This window comes from Trachypithecus francoisi, unplaced genomic scaffold (genome assembly GCF_009764315.1).
Source record: "Trachypithecus francoisi isolate TF-2019V2 unplaced genomic scaffold, Tfra_2.0 Lachesis_group1, whole genome shotgun sequence".
Lineage (NCBI taxonomy): Eukaryota > Metazoa > Chordata > Mammalia > Primates > Cercopithecidae > Trachypithecus > Trachypithecus francoisi.
In genome coordinates, this window is record NW_022681454.1 from 110,889,772 (window position 1) to 110,909,827 (window position 20,056).

Consider the following 20,056-nt stretch of genomic DNA (forward strand, 5'->3'; position numbering starts at 1 on the left):
AAGCAGACATGCATTTTCTAAGTAGAATCAGCTAACAGATTTTTATAAAAATGGAAAAACTGAGACATAGAAAACTTCATCTAGAGGTATACAGGCTTTCTGCTGACTCAAGAAGGGCAACATTGAAAATAGAGAAAATATAATATGAATATCTCTTATTTAGTAGATGTTTATGTACCGATATCTATTTTAAGCACTGCACATATACTAACCTATTAAAGCCTCTCTACAACCCTATAAAGTAAGTATATCATTATTATTGCCTTATAGGGACAAAGAAACTGAGGCACAGAGAAATTAAATGACACCCACGATAACTTAGCTGACAAGTATAGTCAGCATTCAAATCAAAGATAGTAGCATATCTCTAGAATTCCTCTATCTACAATGAGTGCCCTATTCCAAGGATGTAAAACAAAACATATTAGCATAAGGGAATTTGTGGCAGATACATTCAAATAAATGTTGCTAGTTACCTCTGCTACCCCTGCCCTAAAATATTGTTAAATACATTGATAACCCTGATTAAACAACTCTACTTAAAGAAGGAGTTAAGGAATCAGCAAAGGGTCTGTATAAGGTAGTACAAAACAAAAATGAAGAGAAAAAAACCAGCTAAAGGTAGAAAACCAGCACAAAATATCAGAAAAAATTAACAAGAACATTATTTTTAAAATAAAATCCCTAATAGAAGATACACTAGTCAAAGAAAACATGAAAGGATTAGATAAAAGAATAGATAATAAAGAGGTAAAAATATAAGTTGCCAGATGTAGAAAAATAATAGAAGTTAAAATAAAGACATTACAAAGATAAGAGCTATCTTAAAGGCAGAAAAAATAGAATAAAACCTTCTGGGGATGAATGAATTTGTGAAAAGTCACATCAAAATTAAGTAACTACAGATCAGATGAATTTATATACACAAATTTTATATGTATAGGAATATACCTATAAATATATAATATATAATATGTATATATATAATACATGTGTATGTGTATGAGTGTGTATATATATAAGTATATATATGAAGACAGAAAACATATATATATATATGGAGAGAGAGAGAGAGAATTCTTTGTCTGAAATGCTTGGGACCAGAAGTATTTCAGATATTAGATTTTTTTGGATTTTGAAATATTTCATATACACAATGATATGTGTCAGGGATGGCACACATGTGTAAACATAAAATTCATTTACATTTCATACACATTTTATAAACATAGGCTGGAGGTAATTTTATACAATGTTTTAAATAATTTTTTACAGGCAACATTTGTGTACATTAAACCATCAAAAAGCAAAATTATTCTTTTATCAGCCACCCACTTAATCAATCTGTGCTTGTTTGGTATCACCATCATTTCTGACTCTGAATTTTTCTGCTACTGATAAGCAATCATTTTCTTACACTTATTTACACATAAATACTTAATAGTAAAAAATATGACATACAATTCACAGTACAAATAAAAATGTGTTCACAGTAACTAAGCAGCACAGCAGCATCACCAGAAAACCTGTATCAGTTGTTAAAGCAACCACTGGCTGGGCACAGTGGCTCACACCTGTAATCCCAACACTTTGGGAGGCTGAGGTGGGTGGATCACTTGAGGTCAGGAGTTCAAGACCAGGCTGGCTAACATGGAGAAACCCCATCTCTACTAGAAATACAAAAATGAGCTGGGTGAGGTGGTGAGCGCCTGTAGTCCTGGCCACTCAGTAGGCTGAGGCAGTAGAATCACTTGAACCTGAGAAACAGAGGTTGCAATGAGTCAAGATGGTGCCACTGCACTCCAGGCTGGGTGACAGAGCAAGACTCTGTCCCCCAAACAAACAAACAAACAAACGAAACAAAGCAACCACTAACAATAGCAGGCTTTCAGTCTCCACCTATGATGCTATGTTTTGATTAAAAGGTTACTGTACACCGAATTTTATTTTTTTAGGTGAAAAGAAACATCAGAAACAGTTGAAGAACAGGATGTGGGTCCTCTAAGGATAAGGAGATCTTCTGCTAGATGGCTTTTAAAAATGTTTCCTTCATAGTTATGAGCCTCATCAACAATGGTTTTTGTCTTCAAAGTCTCTCTGATATTATGAACTGACATGATTTCTTGTTCTACTATATATACACACTGCTCTAGTCCTTCCATTAACCCATCACACATTTCATCCTGTGGTCTATAGACACTTTTTTCATTGTCACTATTATCATGATCACTTTGACTCAGAACCACTTTGGTTATTTCACCTTAGTCAAGAAATAAACTGGAGCCTCATTAGGGGTGTTAAAAGAATCAATATTGTGAAAATGGACATACTGCCCAAGGTAATTTATAGATTCAATGCCATCCCCATTAAGCTACCAATGACTTTCTTCACAGAATTGGAAAAAACTGCTTAAAAGTTCATATGGAACCAAAAAAGATCCCACATTGCCAAGACAATCCTAAGCCAAAAGAACAAAGCTGGAGGCATCACATTACCTGACTTCAAACTATACTACAAGGCTACAGTAACCAAAACAGCATGGTACTGGTACCAAAACAGAGATATGGACCAATGGAACAGAACAGAGCCCTCAGAAATAATACCACACATCTACAGCCATCTGATCTTTGACAAACCTGAGAGAAACAAGAAATGGGGAAAGGGTTCCCTATTTAATAAATGGTGCTGGGAAAATTGGCTAGCCATAAGTAGAAAGCTGAAACTGGATCCTTTCCTTACTCCTTATATGAAAATTAATTCAAGATGGATTAGAGACTTAAATGTTAGACCTAAAACCATAAAAACCCTAGAAGAAAACCTAGGTAATACCACTCAGGACATAGGCATGGGCAAGGACTTCATGTCTAAAACACTAAAAGCAGTGTCAACAAAAGCCAAAATTGACAAATGGGATCTAATTAAACTAAAGAGTTTCTACACAGCAAAAGAAACTACCATCAGAGTGAACAGGCAACCTACAGAATGGGAGAACATTTTTGCAATCTACTTACCTGACAAAGGGTTAATATCCAGAACCTACAAAGAACTCAATCAAATTTACAAGAAAAAAACAACCCCATCAAAAAGTGGGCAAAGGATATGAACAGACACTTCTCAAAAGAAGACATTCATACAGCCAACAGACACATGAAAAAATGCTTGTCATCACTCGCCATCAGAGAAATGCAAATCAAAACCACAATGAGATACCATCTCACACCAGTTAGAATGGCAATCATTAAAAAATCCAAAAACAACAGGTGCTGGAGAGGATGTGGAGAAATAGGAACACTTTTGCACTGTTGGTGGGATTGTAAACTAGTTCAACCACTGTGGAAAACAGTGTGGTGATTCCTCAAGGATCTAGACCTAGAAATACCATTTGACCCAGCCATCCCATTACTGGGGATATACCCAAAGGATTATAAGTCATGCTGCTATAAAGACACATGCACACGTATGCTTATTGTGGCACTGTTCACAATAGCAAAGACTTGGAATCAACCTAAATGTCCATCAGTGACAGATGCAATTAAGAAAATGTGGCACATATACACCATGGAATACTATGCAGCCATAAAAAAGGATGAGTTTGTGTCCTTTGCAGGGACATGCATGCAGCTGGAAACCATCATTCTCAGCAAACTATCACAAGAACAGAAAACCAAATATCACATGTTCTCACTCATAGGTGGGAATTGAACAATTCGATCACTTGGACACAGGAAGGGAAACATCACACACTGGGTATTATAGTGGGGAGGGGGTGGGGGTAGGGATAGCACTAGGAGATATACCTAATGTAAATGACGAGTTAATGGGTGCAGCATACCAACATGGCACATGTATACATATGTAACAAACCTGCACGTTGTGCACGTGTACCCTAGAACTTAAAAGTATAATAATAAAGAAAAAGGAAAGAAAAAAAAACACGTTCAATATTTACTTTTTACAGTTTACTGAAAGACTCTAAAGGTATATATTTTGCATATATAAGAAGGTCAGACATCATTTTTTTCCCACTTGACATATGGAATTCTTCAAAGTCACCATGTTGTTCATCATCATCACTGAACTTAGTCACAGGCCAGAGTTTGTACCAGGTATGCACAATTGTCTTTAATCACTGTGTTCCAAGCACTGGCAACAGCATGTATAACATTCTTTATGCTAAATGCCTTTTGAAAACTCATTCTCTGCTGCTACCACGCCATCCAAAAAGTATTCTTTATTGATTTAAGAATACCTGATCAAGTAGCTGAATTAATGAAGTTATATTTGGGGGAAAGCACATGGCATAAAAATTATTTTTGATGAGTATTTCAGCTGGGGGACTTGCAGACACACACAGTTATCAAGAAATAACAACCTTGCAATCATCATTCAGTCCAGTTCCCCTTCAGTGAGCATGAGCTATAGTACAAAATATTTGTGAAATTAACCAGAAAAGATGTTCCTGGTGATCCATGCCTTTTTGTTAGCATCATAATGGACTGGTAAGAAATTAACTCCTTGAAAAGAGAGAGGATTATTTTGCCTATCTCAGCAAGTTTACTCATAGGCAGGCCTGCTGCGTTAGCACATCCCAGCACAGTTATTCTCTCTTGAGCATTTTTAATTCCTGCAGGGACTGTCTCATCTGTGGTAGTCAGTGTCTTTCTGGGATAGAACACCAAAGCAGTGATGCTTCATCAATATCACGGACTTATTCTAGTGTCAGATTTTCATCAGCAGTGACCTTGGCAAATGACCTCGTTAATGACTTCTCCCACTGCTTCACAATCAGCAAATGCTTTACTACCACAAATCTTTTAACATGTAATGCCAAGTCTTTTTAATAAAATGTCTACAGCCAGCCTGTTGAATATTCACAGTTCTCTTTAGTTTGTAGTAATGGTTCTTTGCTTGTTTCATAATCAGCATACCATGAAGTGGCATGTGTGCACTGAAACTGTGATGGAGCCATTCTTTTAATACATAACCAAATCTTCATTTTTAGCTTAATGTAGTTTTCTATTTTTAATTAACTTCTGTTTATCACTTTCAGCATAAAAGAGACCTTCAACAGTTTATCCTCTGTTGCTTCAAATCATGTATGATAGTCATTTCAATACCATACTCTTCTGAAAGATGTTTTATACTTAACACCACTGTCGTTTCTCCAACAGTTTGACTTTCCATGCTATAAACATAAATGCTTCCTCCTTCTTTTATCAGTGTTACCTACAGGGGTATCTGCAGGCTTCTTAGCCCCCATATTTTCAACAATATCTTTATATCACCAAGTAGAGAATAAATGAAGAAACACAGTGAGTAATGCACACAGGTCTTGACCTCATGTGGAGAATTATGGGAAACTTGCCATTGATGTGTCCAGCCTGCACCCACACCTTTTGTGGGTGTGCTTGCATTGGGGAATCTAGGCATGTACAGAAAAGATATACTGCAATTGAAGAGGACTGGGAGGGTCTTTTGTCCCTTGGGGATGTTGAATAAACTGTGTGTTTTATGCCTGCATTTGACATAACCTATCACATGTAATCAGGTATGAAATTTGTAACTTGTGATATTATGTTGACACTCAAAAAGTTGCAAATTTTGGAGCATTTTTGATTTTGGGTTTTGAGATTTAGAAATACTCAAGCTGTACATAAGTATGAAAGGTAGATAAAAGATTCAACTTATGCTTTCTTATTTTTCCTAAAAAATAAACAGAAAAAACCTCAACAGAATTTTCAACTATCTTATAAAAGAAACATTTCCTGAATAAAACACATTGTGTCCCAGGCAAAATTGATAAAGAGAAACTAACCTCTGGAAATAACTTGGTGAAGTTACTGTTATTTCAAGGAAATAGAAAATTCTGAATTCCTACAGGAAAAAAAAAAAAAAAAAACTCATGATAACTCGGCAACTCATGATAAAGACAAAATCAGGCTGGCCACAGCTTTACTTCTTCAGTGCTAGAATATAGTGGCACATACAGCAAATAACTGGTGATCAAATAATTGTGTAACTAGAAAAGCTGTTTAAATATAAGAATGACAAACATGAAACGCAAAAGAAGTTGAGAAATTTACTTTACTCAAATCATTATTGAAATAAAAATTACTTGATGCCATAATCTAATCAGGAGTTGCATAAAAATAAATAACTGGAATGGAGAAGCCATGATATAATAGAGAGGTGAAAAAGCTTTGAGGATTTTTAGCTACAGAATAAAGGTCAAACTTGTAGGAATTCTGGTTATGTAAAATACTATTGTATTGTTAACATCAAAATGTAAAAATAATAATTTGAAAATGAGAGTGTGAGAAGACTAGAAAAAAGCAAGCATAATGTAATCAATTTATTTTGTTTCAATTCAAGAATTAAGAGGAACTATAACATACATCTAAATATACAGATAATAGCTAAGTATGTTAGCCAGAATTATAAACGGAAACACTGAAAGGACTGAAACCAGCCTGAAAGTGCTGACAAGGAACCAGCATACTTTGGATGCCTGGGACCACTGAGGACAACAGATCTGGTTATTGTGCCTGAGGAGAAAAGCACGTTTTCTACAAGTGTCCCTTATGGAAATCTTCCAACATTTTCTTATTGTTTAGTGTTTTGATTTCTGTAGTATTATTGTTAATAGTAGTAATTGGAATTTTCTAAATGTAAATAAAATCAATATATTCTTAGCTGAAAGTAATAGAAAAAAAATCCCAATTCACTAGGTTTAGACCATGAGGAAAATTAGTTTTCTCACACAAAAAGAGCCTTATAGACAGACATCTAAGTTTGTTTAGTTCAGCAACATAAAAACCTGTGTCCTGCGACCTTTCAACTCTGCCTGTCAGTGTGTAACTTTTTCATTGTCATGCGATGACTGCATTTTAATGTGTCACCCATATTATTACTATCACATTAATATACACAGGCCACACATGGGGAGATAATTTTCTCCTTAGTATTTCTTTTGAAATTGAGCAAATTCCCATAATTGACTTACACTGACAGTACATCACTATGAGTAACAGGAAAATAGGAGGGTAATAATTAAGAGTGTGATTTTTCAAAAAATAAGAATGATGAGACTATCCATTGGTAGGCAATTAACAGTGACTTCACATGTTGTCATTAAAGAAAATTAATTTTATCTATTCTTGGCCGTAATGTACAAAAGTAACGCTTTTACCTGATTTAAAAAATTTGTAATGACTTGAGCACTTAACTGCTTTGAATAAGGTTGGCTAGATTTTTCCTTCACAAATATTTAAAAAGTTTTATTCAATGCATATTTTATCAAAAATATAAGCTTCTATTTAAGCAGAAAACAGGAGCAACAAAAATGGCATAAACAATAAATAAATTAAAATAAGAATTCTTGAAAGATTATTATAATAATTTTCTCTTGCTCCAAATAAGGGGAAAGGACAAAACACATTTGAATAAATTGGAAGACACACCTAATATTTGGACAATAATTTTTAATGTTGTCAATATGTGAATTATTTCTAAACTAATTTGTAAAATATACCCCAATAAAAACGAGACATTTTGAAGTTTATATGATTATGTATTAATATAATGGCCAACTGGAATGATATACATAGAAGAAGAGTCAGGAGACCCATAAAGCTGAGTGTGGAGCAGGATAGAGTTAGCTGTACCAGAGAATAATGCTTGAAGTAGAGCTTTAGCCACTAAAGTAGGATGATACTTGCTTTTGATTGGATAGAAAAATGGGACAGAAACATGTTTAAAGACACATGGACATTTAGAATATTTAAAAATTGCCATTTTGTGCCAGAGATGTAAAGCTGAATTATTTAACAATTGTAAAATAAATGTAAATATTGATAGATATTAGATAAAATATAAGCAGACTACTTACTTTCATATCTGTGAATAATTTCTGAAACAGGAAAGATAGAAATATTCAAAATGAGAGACCATAACATACAGGAAAAGGCTAGTGTTCTATTTTTAAAAATAGTTTTGCAGGAAGAGATGTAATTTCTAAGTATGTCCCCAAATCTCAAATTCACAAAGATAACAATGAACAAATTATACAAAATATTTTTAATTACATAAGCCAATGAAATCTTATAAGGTTTTAAGTAAGTCAAAAGACCACTGAAAAATTAGGGAAAAAAATGCCATTCGCTTAAGAAAAGAAGTGTCAACATACAGCTTTCAAAAGTTAAAAAGATGACTTATATACAAATAGACAAATATGTCTCAAATATATAATTAGCTCATTAATGAACTAACCAAGTGTTGAAAATTTCTATTTTGACATTTGGCAATTTTCTTAGTATAAAATGAACTCTTGAAAATAAAAAGAAAAGACCCTATGAAAACATATGCAAGGGATACAGAAGAAAGTTGACAAAACAAGGTAATGATATTTAAAAACTATATTAAACATTTTAACCTCACTTATAATTAAGAAAATAACCAGGGACAAATAATAAAGGCAACAAACTCACTAAAATATAAATTTCACAGAAACTTAGAGACATTTTATTACCTACAATATTTTAAAAGTAATCGGTCAACTCCCTGGATAGCTGACTTAAAGAAAACTTCTAAAATTGATTATTCTAAGTAAATTTTCTTTAACATTTCTATTTCTAGACCTCTCCATTCTGTTTCTTTATACTGCAAGTGTCTGCAGCAACACTTTGCCAATGTAACACTGTTATTTCAGACTTTTTAAGCTTTAAAAGGATTCTTGGAACTGTTGCTGTGGTACCCTAAAGAATAATTATCAACATCTTTACCTTCATTTCTTGTGTAAAATAAAATCATTTCCAGTAATACCTTATTTTAATTTGCTAAAGATGAAGATTGGATGTACAAACATTGGCTTGTGAAAATATTTGTTATCTAATCTATTATAGTTTATGAAAATTTATAAGACAATGATAAACTTATCACATAAAAACAAATAACCACACATACTTACATTCTGTTCACAGGATCTGTAAATCTTCTACTGAACCTCAAATTAATTATAAATTGTAAAGATTTTTTTTTCTGTTACTTTTCTAGTTAAATCAAAACACATTCATAAACAAAGCAAAACAATATAAATGTACTTAAAGTTATGGCTGTCATTATAAGCATTGCAGACATGGGCATTCAGCAACATCTTCATTGTATTTAGACATCTGTTTAATAATAATGTCAAAACTTGATCATAGTTTTGCTCATGGTATTAACAAACTGAAGACTTTCTAAAGGAAAGAGCTACCTTGACCTAAAAGATAATCTTTACGCAAAAATTGAGGCTACAGCAATTAAGACACTCGATATAAAGAGTGTGTTTTAGAGTTAAACAGATTTTTTCTGTCTCTTTATTCTTTCTCCTTCATTTCTGGAGAAGTTTTAAAAAGTGGAATTACAAGAGCAAAAGTTATGCACCCTTAAATTTTTATTTGTTATGGTTTCTTAGCCTTCATTCTCTTAATTGTCAAGCACAAGACAAACGCTTGGGTGCACATGATTAATTTGGAAATATAATCTGAGGAAGCAGGAATGCAGGACAGGGTACTAAAACAAAGAGGAAAAGTGTGTTAGTTCATTCTTGTGTTGCTACAAAGAAGTACCTGAGACTGAGTAATTTATAAAGAAAAGAGGTTTAATTAATTCACAGTTCTGCAAGCTGTCAGGGAGTATGGCACCGGCATCTGCTTGGCGTCGTATGAGGCCTCAGAATGCTTCCAATCATGGTGGAAAGCAAAGGAAGAGCAGATGTCTCATACTGTGAGAGCAGGTGCAAGAGAGAGAGAGAGTAGGGAAGTGCCACACACTTTAAACAACCAGATCTCAAAGGAACTGACTACCACGGAGGACAGCACTAGGCCATGAGAGACCCGCTCACATGACCAAAACACCTCCCACCAGGTCCCACCTCCAACACTGGGACATACATCTCAGTACAAGATTTGGAAGGGGCATCCAAACTATATCAAAAGGAAATGTGAAATTAGAATATATTATTCAGAGGCACCACTTCAATCTCTGGTGCTAGATCTGCTAGCAACCCGTATGATAAAGTGTAGGAAATGATTTTCAGCACTTTCTCCCATGGCATAAATTTGCTTCTTTCCCCATCAGTTAAGGGTGGCCCTTCAGATATTAACTCCATCTCACCTGCAGACTTCTCAGAGAAGGATGCCTTTGAAAACCCTCAGCAAGTCATCACAGAAGCTCATATCTCAAAGCAAGAAAGAGGCAGTAAAGCCAGATGGGAAAGGTTGTTAACTGTACCTGAACAAAACTAGCAGTGGTATCAAAAGGGACAGCTGCGGTCGAGAGGAATTTCAGGTGACATAGAAAAGTCCAATAAAATTGCCAACTTTGCCTTCAATAAAGTTATTCCAATTCAGATTTCCACCAGCAGAGTATGTTAACATCTGTACACATGCACATGCATGTGCATACACACACACACACACACACAGAGTAGTAGTATTGTCTTAGTTTTGTGCTGCTATTACAGAATACCTGACATTGGGTAATTTCTAAAGAACAGAAATCTCTTTGTTTCCTCTCAATTCTGGGGACCGGGAATTTCAAAACCAAGGCACTGGCATCTGGTCAGGGCCTTCTTCTTGTGTTATACATGGCAGAAGGTATCACATGAGTGAGAGAGATAAGAGGGGGCCCAATTGTCCTTTTATAAGAAACCCACTCCCATGATAACAAAGATATTCCTATGATAATGGTATTAATTCATTCACAACAGTGGTACCTTCATGACCCAAAACACCTCCTGTTAGACTTCACCTTCTAATACACCACATTCAGGATCAAGTTCCCAGTACATAAACTTTAGGGGACATATTCAAGCCATGGCAATTATTCTTCTTAATCTTGGGATGATTGAGAAATATGGATCTTATTCTTCTAATTAATATGAGATTTTTAAGTGTTAGTAGTCCCTTACCATTTAAATGATCTTTACTCAAAATAGTAACTGTGGCTACTGAGAATACTGTTGGCTTATGTTCACTGCTAACAAGACAGGAGACAAACTGAACTATAAACAATAGTCTATTTTTGCTGTCAGCCCATTATGAGGAATTATCACCAAGGTACATTTTCAAATGAATTAGATTCTTTCTTAAGATAGTTTCATCAAGGAGAAAATAGAATGAGTTTAGGATACTAGATTATCAGCTTATATTGAAATCCTGGCTCCTGCTCCAAGATGGCTGCCTAGATGCAACCAGAAGGATCATCTCCCACTGAGGGGCCGGGATGTCATGAAGACTTGCCACTCCTAGAAGATCTTCAGAGGAAAGGCACTGAGAGCAAGGAGGGAAGACAGACACTAAGCTGAAGGGGGAGGAAGCTGGGTACCCTGCACGGGGCTACTGTGCACCATCACTCATTCCTGGGCCCCAAGGACTCCTGCAGAGGGTGTGAGTTGAACGAGCAAAGAGCAATCTGCTGTCCTCACTGGCCTTTGGAATCTCAGCAGGAAGAGACCCCTTGACCACCATGGAAAGTTGACTTGGCAGGGAATGCTGCTGAGATAAATGGTATGGGCACAACTCCAGCCAGTGTGGAACCCAGTGGTGGAGCATGGCCAGGGATGCCCATATCCCTAGCCTCGACTTGCTGTCATTGGAGACTTTAGCCCTAGAGGAACTGTAGGGCCTGAAAGCTGCAAGTCAGTCTTGCCCATGAGAGGAGGCCAGTCCAATTTGAGCACCCCTAGTCAGCTGGCCTCTCTCAGGGCCCAAACCTGGCTGCACCTAATACAGAGCCCAGGAACTTCCTTGGGGCCCCAAGCTCCTGTGCTGCTGGACCTTGCCTGAGCTCTCCAGCACAGCGGCCTGCAAGCATGCACCGTTGGCCTGGACCCTCCCCACACTGCGGCCTCCCCTGTGCTGTGGCTTCATCTTCATGCACTCGCCTATGGCCACCCCTGCATTGCTTTGCTGGTGTGTGTGTGTGTGAGTAGACCTTGCCTTCCCTTTCCCACTGCTGTGCATGTGCCATCTACACCCTACGGTGTCACTGCTGCAGGCCTGAGTGTACCCCAACAGCCCACTCCCCGCTGCACTGCTGTTGTCCTTGGCACCAGGGAGCCCGCCAGCCCTTTCCTCACCAGTGCACAGGCTCTGTGCCAACACTGCCACCTGTGAGTCACGAGACTGTGCATGGAGAACAGCAGTCCTGTGCCTGCCCTGAGCAGTTATCACGGCCAGCATGAATATCCACAGAGAGCACACACAGTCCTGCACACACCAACGACCCGCCCCTGTGCTAACATCACCACGAGAGTGAAGGCACGCACAGTCCCTGGTGGGGCCTCACAATTCCTGTAGCCCTTCTGCCACTGCTGCAAATGCCCGCATGGAAGCCAGCACCTGGCACCTGCTAGCACCCGGCCATGGCCCAAAAGCATGCACCCTGCCACACTGCCTATGCTGCTGCTGCTGACAGGTGGGAAGGAGGAGGGATCCTGCCGCCACTGCCCTATGAAGAACTTTGAGCTGAAATGAAGGAGACTGACACACAAAAAAACATTCAAGAGACCCCCAAATCCAGGAGCTAGTTTTTTGAAAAACTAGATGGACCACTAACTAGAATAATAAAAAAGAAAAGAGAGAGGATCCAAATAAACACAATTAGGAACAATAAAGGGGATAATACCACTGTAACCGTAGAAATATATTTGTTTTCTCTCAATTCTGGAGACTGGGAATTTCAAAACCAAGGTACTGGCATTTGGTCAGGGCCTTCTTCTTGCGTTATACATGGCAGAAGGCATCACATGAGTGAGAGAGAGTAAGAAGTAAGTACAAATAACCAGCAGAGACGACTACGAACACCTCTTTGCATACAAACTGGAAAATCTAGAATTCCTGGACATATACACCCTCCCAAGACTGAACGAGGAATAAACTGATTCCCTGAACAGACCCATAACAACCCCAATATTGAATCAGTAATAAATAGCCTACCAAGAAAAAGAAGTCCAGGACCAGACAGATTCACAGCTGAATACCAGATATATACACCAGATACAAAGGAAGATGTGGTACCAATCCTACTGAAACTATTCCAAAAAACTGAAGAGAGACTTCTCTCCAACTCATTCTATGAAGTTAGCATCATCCTGATTCCAAAACAAGGCAGAAACACAGAACAAAAATAAGAAAAAAGAAAAAGAAAATTTCAGGCCAATATCCTTGATGAACACTGATGCAAAAGTCTTCACAGAATACCAGCAAACCAAATCCAGCAGGACTTCAAAAGGCTGATCCACCACGACCCAGTAAACTTTATTCGTGGGATGCTAGGTTGGTTCAACATATGCAAATCAATAAATATGATTCAACACATAAACAGACAAAAATCACATGATTATCTCAAGAGAGGCAGAATAGCTTTCAATAAAATTCACTATTTCTTCACTTTAGAAAACTCTCAATAAGCTAGGTATTGATAGAATATAACTCAAAATATTAATAGTAAGAGTCATTTATGACAAACCCACACCCACCATCGTGCTGAATGGGCAAAAGTTGGAACCACTTCCCTTGAAAATCAGCACAAGACAAAGATGTCTTCTCTTGCCACTCCTATTCAACATAGTATTGGAAGTCCCAGCCAGAGCAATCAGGAAAGAGAAAGAACTAAAGGCATCCAAATAGGAAGAGAAGAAGTCAAACTATCCCTATTTGCACATGACATAATCCTGTATTTAGAAAATCCGATAGTTTTGGCCCGAAAGCTCCTTAAACTGATAAACAGCCTCAGCAGAGTTTCAGGATACACAATCAGTGAACAAAATTCCCTGACATTCCTGTACACCAATTACCACCAAGCTGAGAGTCAAATCAGGAAAGCAATTCCATTCACAATTGCCACAAAAAATAAACAATACCTATGAATACAGCTAATCAGGGAGGCAAAAGATCTCTACAATGAGAATTACAAAACACTGCTCAAGGAAATCAGATATGACACAAACAAATGGATAAACACTCTATGCTCATTGACAGGAAGAATCGATATCTTTAAAATGGCCATACTACCCAACCAATTTGCAGATTCAGTGCTATCCTATCAAACTGCCAATGACATTCTTCACAGAACTAGAAGAAACCATTTTAAAAATTCTTATGGAACCAAAAAGGAGCCTGAATAGCCAAGGCAATCCCAAGCAAAAAAGAAAAAGGTACAGGCATCATGTTACCTGACTTTCAAACTGTGCTATAGGGCTACAGTAACCAAAAGAGCATACTGGTACTGATACAATAACAGATACCAATCAATGGAACAGAACTGAGAGCCCAGAAATAATTCTGCACACCTACAACTATCTGATTTTCAACAAAGCTGACAAAAATCAAACAAGGCTGAATAGACTCTTTATTCAATAAATGGTGCTGGGATAACTGGCTAGCCATGTGCAGAAAATAGAAACTGGACCCCTTTCTTACACCATATACAAAAAACCACCTCAGTATGGATTAAAGACTTAAATGTAAGACTACAAACCATGAAAATTCTGGAAGACAACCTAGGAAATATCATTCTGGACATACGAACTGGCAAAGATTTCATGACAAAGATGCCGAAAGCAACCGCAACAAAAGCAAAAACTGACAAATGGGATCTCATTAAACTAAAGAGCTTCTGCACAGCAAAATAAACTATCAAAAGAGTAAGCAGGCAACCTACAAAATGGGAGAAAATATTTGCAAACTATCCATCTGACAATGGTCTAATATCTAGCATCTAAAAGGAACTTAAACAAATTTACAAGCAAAAAACAAACGATTCCATTAAAAAGTGGGCAAAGGACATGAACAGACACTTTTCTTTCTTTTTTTAATAATTATTAATTTTTATATCCATAGGTTATTGGGGGAACAGATGGTGTTAGGTTACAAGAGTAAGTTCTTTAGTGGTGATTTGTGAGATTTTCGTGTACCCATCACCCAAGCAGTGTACACTGCACACAATTTGTAGTCTTTTATCTCTCATCCCCTTCCCACCTTTTCCCCTAAGTCTCCAAAGCCCACTGTGTCATTCTTATGCTTTTGCATCCTCATAGCTTAGTTCCCACTTGTGAGTGAGCATGTATGATGTTTGGTTTTCCATTCCTGAGTTACTTCACTTAGAATAACCATCTCCAGTCTCATCCAGGTCTTTGTGAATGCCATTAATTCATTCAAGGAAACTTTTCCTTCTTCTTGGTCTCTCAGGAACCACTGGGGTTATTAGATTTTCCCCTTTGGTTTTATTTAACTCTCCTTTCTATGCACAATTTTTGTGTTTTTACAATTTGTTATGTTTATTTAAACAGAGGGCAGAACATGACCACACCAAAAATGGAAAGATAATCTGATATTGACAGGTTACTTTGTATCCATTCCTCTTTAATGTTAATAGTACGACTGGAGGTGAGAATAACTTGCTATAAAAACAGTCCCAGGAGTCCTCATTCAGCTTCAAGTGTGTGTCTGTGTGTATGTGGAACAGACACATTTCTAAAGAAGACATACATGCAGCCAATAAGTATATGATATCTGCTCAATATCATTGATCAGAGAAATATAAATCAAAAATGCAATAAGATATCATCTAACACCAGTCAGAATGACTCTTATAAAAAAGTCAAAAAATAACAGATGCTGGTGAAGTTGCAGAGAAAAAGGAATGCCTATACACTGTTGGTGAGATTACAAATTAGTTCAACCATTGTGGAAAGCAGTGTGGCAATTCCTCAACGAGCTAAAAACAGAACTACCTCTTGACACAGCAATCCCATTACTGGGTATATAACCAAAGGAATATAAATTGTTGTGTCATAAATACAGATGCAGCACTACTCACAATAGCAAAGTAGGATGGAATCAACCAAACTGCCCATCCATGGTAGACTAGATAAAGAAAATATGGTACATATACATCATGGAATACTATGCAGCCATAAAAAGAATGAGATCAGATCCTACATTGATGGAACTGGAGGCCATTATCCATAGCAAAATAATGTAGGAACAGAAAACCAAATACCACATGTTCTCACTTATATGTGGGAGCTAAATAATGAGAACACATGGACACAAAGAGGGGAACAACAGACACTGGGAACTACTGGAAAATGGAAGGTGGGAGGAGGACAAAGAACAAAACAAAAAACAACTATTGGGTTCTAGGCCTAGTACCAGTGTCAAGAAATAATTTGTACAACAAAATGCACATGACACAAGTTTATCTACATAACAAACCTGCACATGTACCCCTAAACCTAAAAGTTAAAAAAAAAAATCCCTAATTTCAATATAACAGCTTAAATGACCACTAGAAGGAGATTTTAGTACTACTAAATACTACTATATTTGTGTATTACTGTGCAGCCAATAAAAATAATGGTGCATATTCACCTTTACCGAAATGACAAGACATCTGTAATACATGGTTAAGTAAAAATTATTTATGTATAACATCATATTTTTAACATTTTATTTTTTGTAGAAAGACAAAAGTATGTGTGTATATGTAAACATAGTTGAAATTTTGGTAACATATATTTCAAAGTAGAAGGCAAGGTTATCTCCAGGATATAGGATTGTAAGTAATTGTCACTTTCTGCCTTATAGTTTTCTTTATCTCCTAAATCTTTATTTTTGAGAGGGAGTCTCTTGCTCTGTCGCCCCGGCTGGAGTGCAGTGGCCTGATCTCGGCTCACTGCAAGCTCCGCCTCCGGGTTCACGCCATTCTCCTGCCTCAGCCTCCGGAGTAGCTGGGACTACAGGCGCCCGCCACCACAGCCGGCTAATTGTTTGTATTTTTATTAGAGATGGGGTTTCACCGTGTTAGCCAGGATGGTCTCCATCTCCTGACCTCGTGATCCACCCGCCTCGGCCTCCCAAAGTACTGGGATTACAGGCGTGAGCCACCGTGCCCAGCCTAAATTTTTTATCAAAGAGTTCTTTGGTTTTATAACTTGAAGAAGTTTATTATTGTTTAAAAGTACATTTATCTGTGATTCCCATTTTAACATTGGTTCACACAATGAACAATTTTGGTGTTGGTAAGAGAAGGCTTTTGAGTGCAAATTTAAAGTGTCCAATTAAAAAGAACGTTAATCACAAGGGCATCTGTGGATCAACTTAAGTACATGACAGAAGATCTGAAAAATTATACAAATATATATTAGATCCATCCCTTCATTAGCTAAGTCAACAAATATCTATTGGGTCTACCATATACCCATTGTTATAATATGGGACTTCTCATAGATAGAAAAATGAATAGAACAGCCATTATTCCCCTTCTTTGCCTGGCTAGCTCCTACTTATCCTTCCTTCAATATTTACCTTAAGCATCACCTTCTCTAATACATCACAATCCATTCTCATTGTTATAGGAAGAAGAGAAGAATTAACAGACAGTTAAAATGGCAAGTGATAAGTTGGCAGGGGACATATAGGAGGAATATTAGATTATGAGACTTGGTTACTGTATTAAAGGATGGTTGAGTAGAAGTTAGACAGTCAAATAAAAGTTAGGAGAATAATAGATATTTAAAGCAAGAGAAACAGAATATGCAAGGACTCTGAGTTTTGAGGAAATATGGAAATGTAGGAAAACAAACAGTTGTACACATGATATGAAAGAGAAACAGAGGTTAGCATTAAAGAGTTGTAAGTATTTTAGAGAAAAAAAAATTAAGAGGAAACAAAAACGCCAGAAATCAGAGTTCATCCTTGGTCTTCCCTCTATTTCCATATCATCAAGTGGTACTGATTTTCCTCTTATGTATCTTTTGTATGTCGGTATATGCTTCTTCATCTCTACCACCAATACTCTACTGCAAGTGTCTTAGTTTGCTTTGTCTGCCATAACAAAACTTCATACACCAGATGGCTTAAATAACAAAGATTTAATTTCTTGCAGTTCTGGAGGCTGGAAAGTCCCAGCTTAAGGTTCTGGAAGAATTCTGGTTCTGGTGAAATCTCTTTTTCCTGGTTTAGAGATGGACACTTTCTCGCTGTGTCTTCAATGGCAGAGACAGATCTCTGGTATTCTTTTCCCTCTTTTATAAATATGCCAGTACCCCTATATCAGGACTCCACCTTTATGACCTTATTTAACCTGATCACTTTTTTACAGGTCCTATCTTCAATAGAGTCACAAGGAGTTTAGGGACTTAGGGCTTCAACATAAGCATCTGGGGTGGTGGCGAGGGCCACATTGCAGTCCGTATCACTAAATTCTTATTTTTTCTTGCCAGAATTACTAAATTATTATTTCTAACTGATCAGTCCATATCCTTTCTTGATTCTGTCAAAATTTTTCTCATTGCAGCTGGAATCTTTTTAAAATGCACATCAGTTTCTTGCTGATTGATAACTAAATGGTTTCTCATTAGTTTTAGAATAAAAACACATCTTTAAAAACTCTGCCTGCAATTCTCTGTATGGCTCTGTCCTCATGTACCACTGCAGTCTTATCTTCACCATTTCCTAATGCACTCTTTGTCTCCAGCCCTGGTCTTGAATATCCATGCCCCTCCCTACACCATGCTGCCTTTGTCCGTGTTTTCTTCTCTATGGGGAATGTTCTGTCTCCCACAGTTTTCTTTGTCTACTGAGTCTAATATTTCTTGGACCTTATCAATAATAATTGCATCCTCACTAAGCTAAACCTCATGAGGGAGGGGACTATGACCATTTTGCTTGTGTTGTGTTCACAGTTCTTATTAGGGAGGATGGTGCTTGGCTGGTGTTCAATGAAGTATTTTAATAGGTTAATTAAAGACAAAAAAGAGATCCAAGACTTTTTTTAGAAGACGTCAGAGCCAAATGAAGCCATATCACTTGCTTTGAGTTCCTTTAAGGTGGAATTTCCCAAACTGAGATTTATTAAATACTAATGTTCTATTGATAGTAATAGATGAATTACAAAATAGAGTTCTTTGGTCTCTAGAAATGCTGGGCTAAATGAGACTGGTTTTTTTTTTTTTTTTTCTGCAGGTGTTCTTAGATTCTTTAAGATTATGCTATTTAACATGTCTTCTTGATCACAAAATTATTTTATAAAACACCTTTAATATCATGACTGACACTAGTGTTCCAAATGCATACTCTGGCACATAATGGCTTAGGGAATTTATAGGTACATGAAGGTAATTTTTAAAATTTCAGTTAATTGATATTAATCTTTATCAATTTACACTAAACTTTCCTTCTTTGAGATCCATTACACAAGGTAGTTTTTGCTCTTTCCTTTATTGACCTGTGAATTTCATAACAAATTATACACCTATAGAATATCTTTACATTGTTTTTATTTTGAAACAAAGACCAAGATGATGGAGGTCAGGGTTTCATCATTTATTACTAACTATAATCATTTAGCAAATATTAATTGAGAATTGTGTAAAAGGCTTGGCTCTGTGAAAGATAATCATTTGTATAAGATTTGGCCTCTGTATGCAATAAGTCTATAATATAAAAGGGGATAAAACTGTGTTAACAAATAATTACAACGTAATAAGCATATAAGTGCATCAGTAAAGCAAAGTGCCGTAGGAATTCATTGGAGATACCAATTACTTCTTCCCTTCCCCATAAGCAAAGAATATCTAATAAATGGATTTTAAAAACTAAGTGAAGTGGGAGTTTCAGCTTAATAGTCTCAATACTGATGTCTTCCTTAAACAAGAAGGCAGGGCTACCTGAACATCTAGAATGTTTAGGAAAGTTAAGCAAGAGAATTGGAGAAGATAAGAGATGATTTGGAACTTAAGTTATAGGGGACAGACTAATCTATCGACTAGAAATGAATAAAAAGATAGTCAAGTAGCTATGAGAACACACTTGAAAATAGGCAGCATGAATTTCTGATAGGCCAGTCAGCATGGTTCTATGATTAGCAAAGTCAAATGAGAAAAATGTTCTTCTTAACTATCCTTAGCAGACATTGTGGAAAATTTAACTATTTGAGCAAAAAGTCTATTTTGAACTATATTAGATCATTAATCTTCATTGTAAATGCTGAGGTTATTAAACTTTTA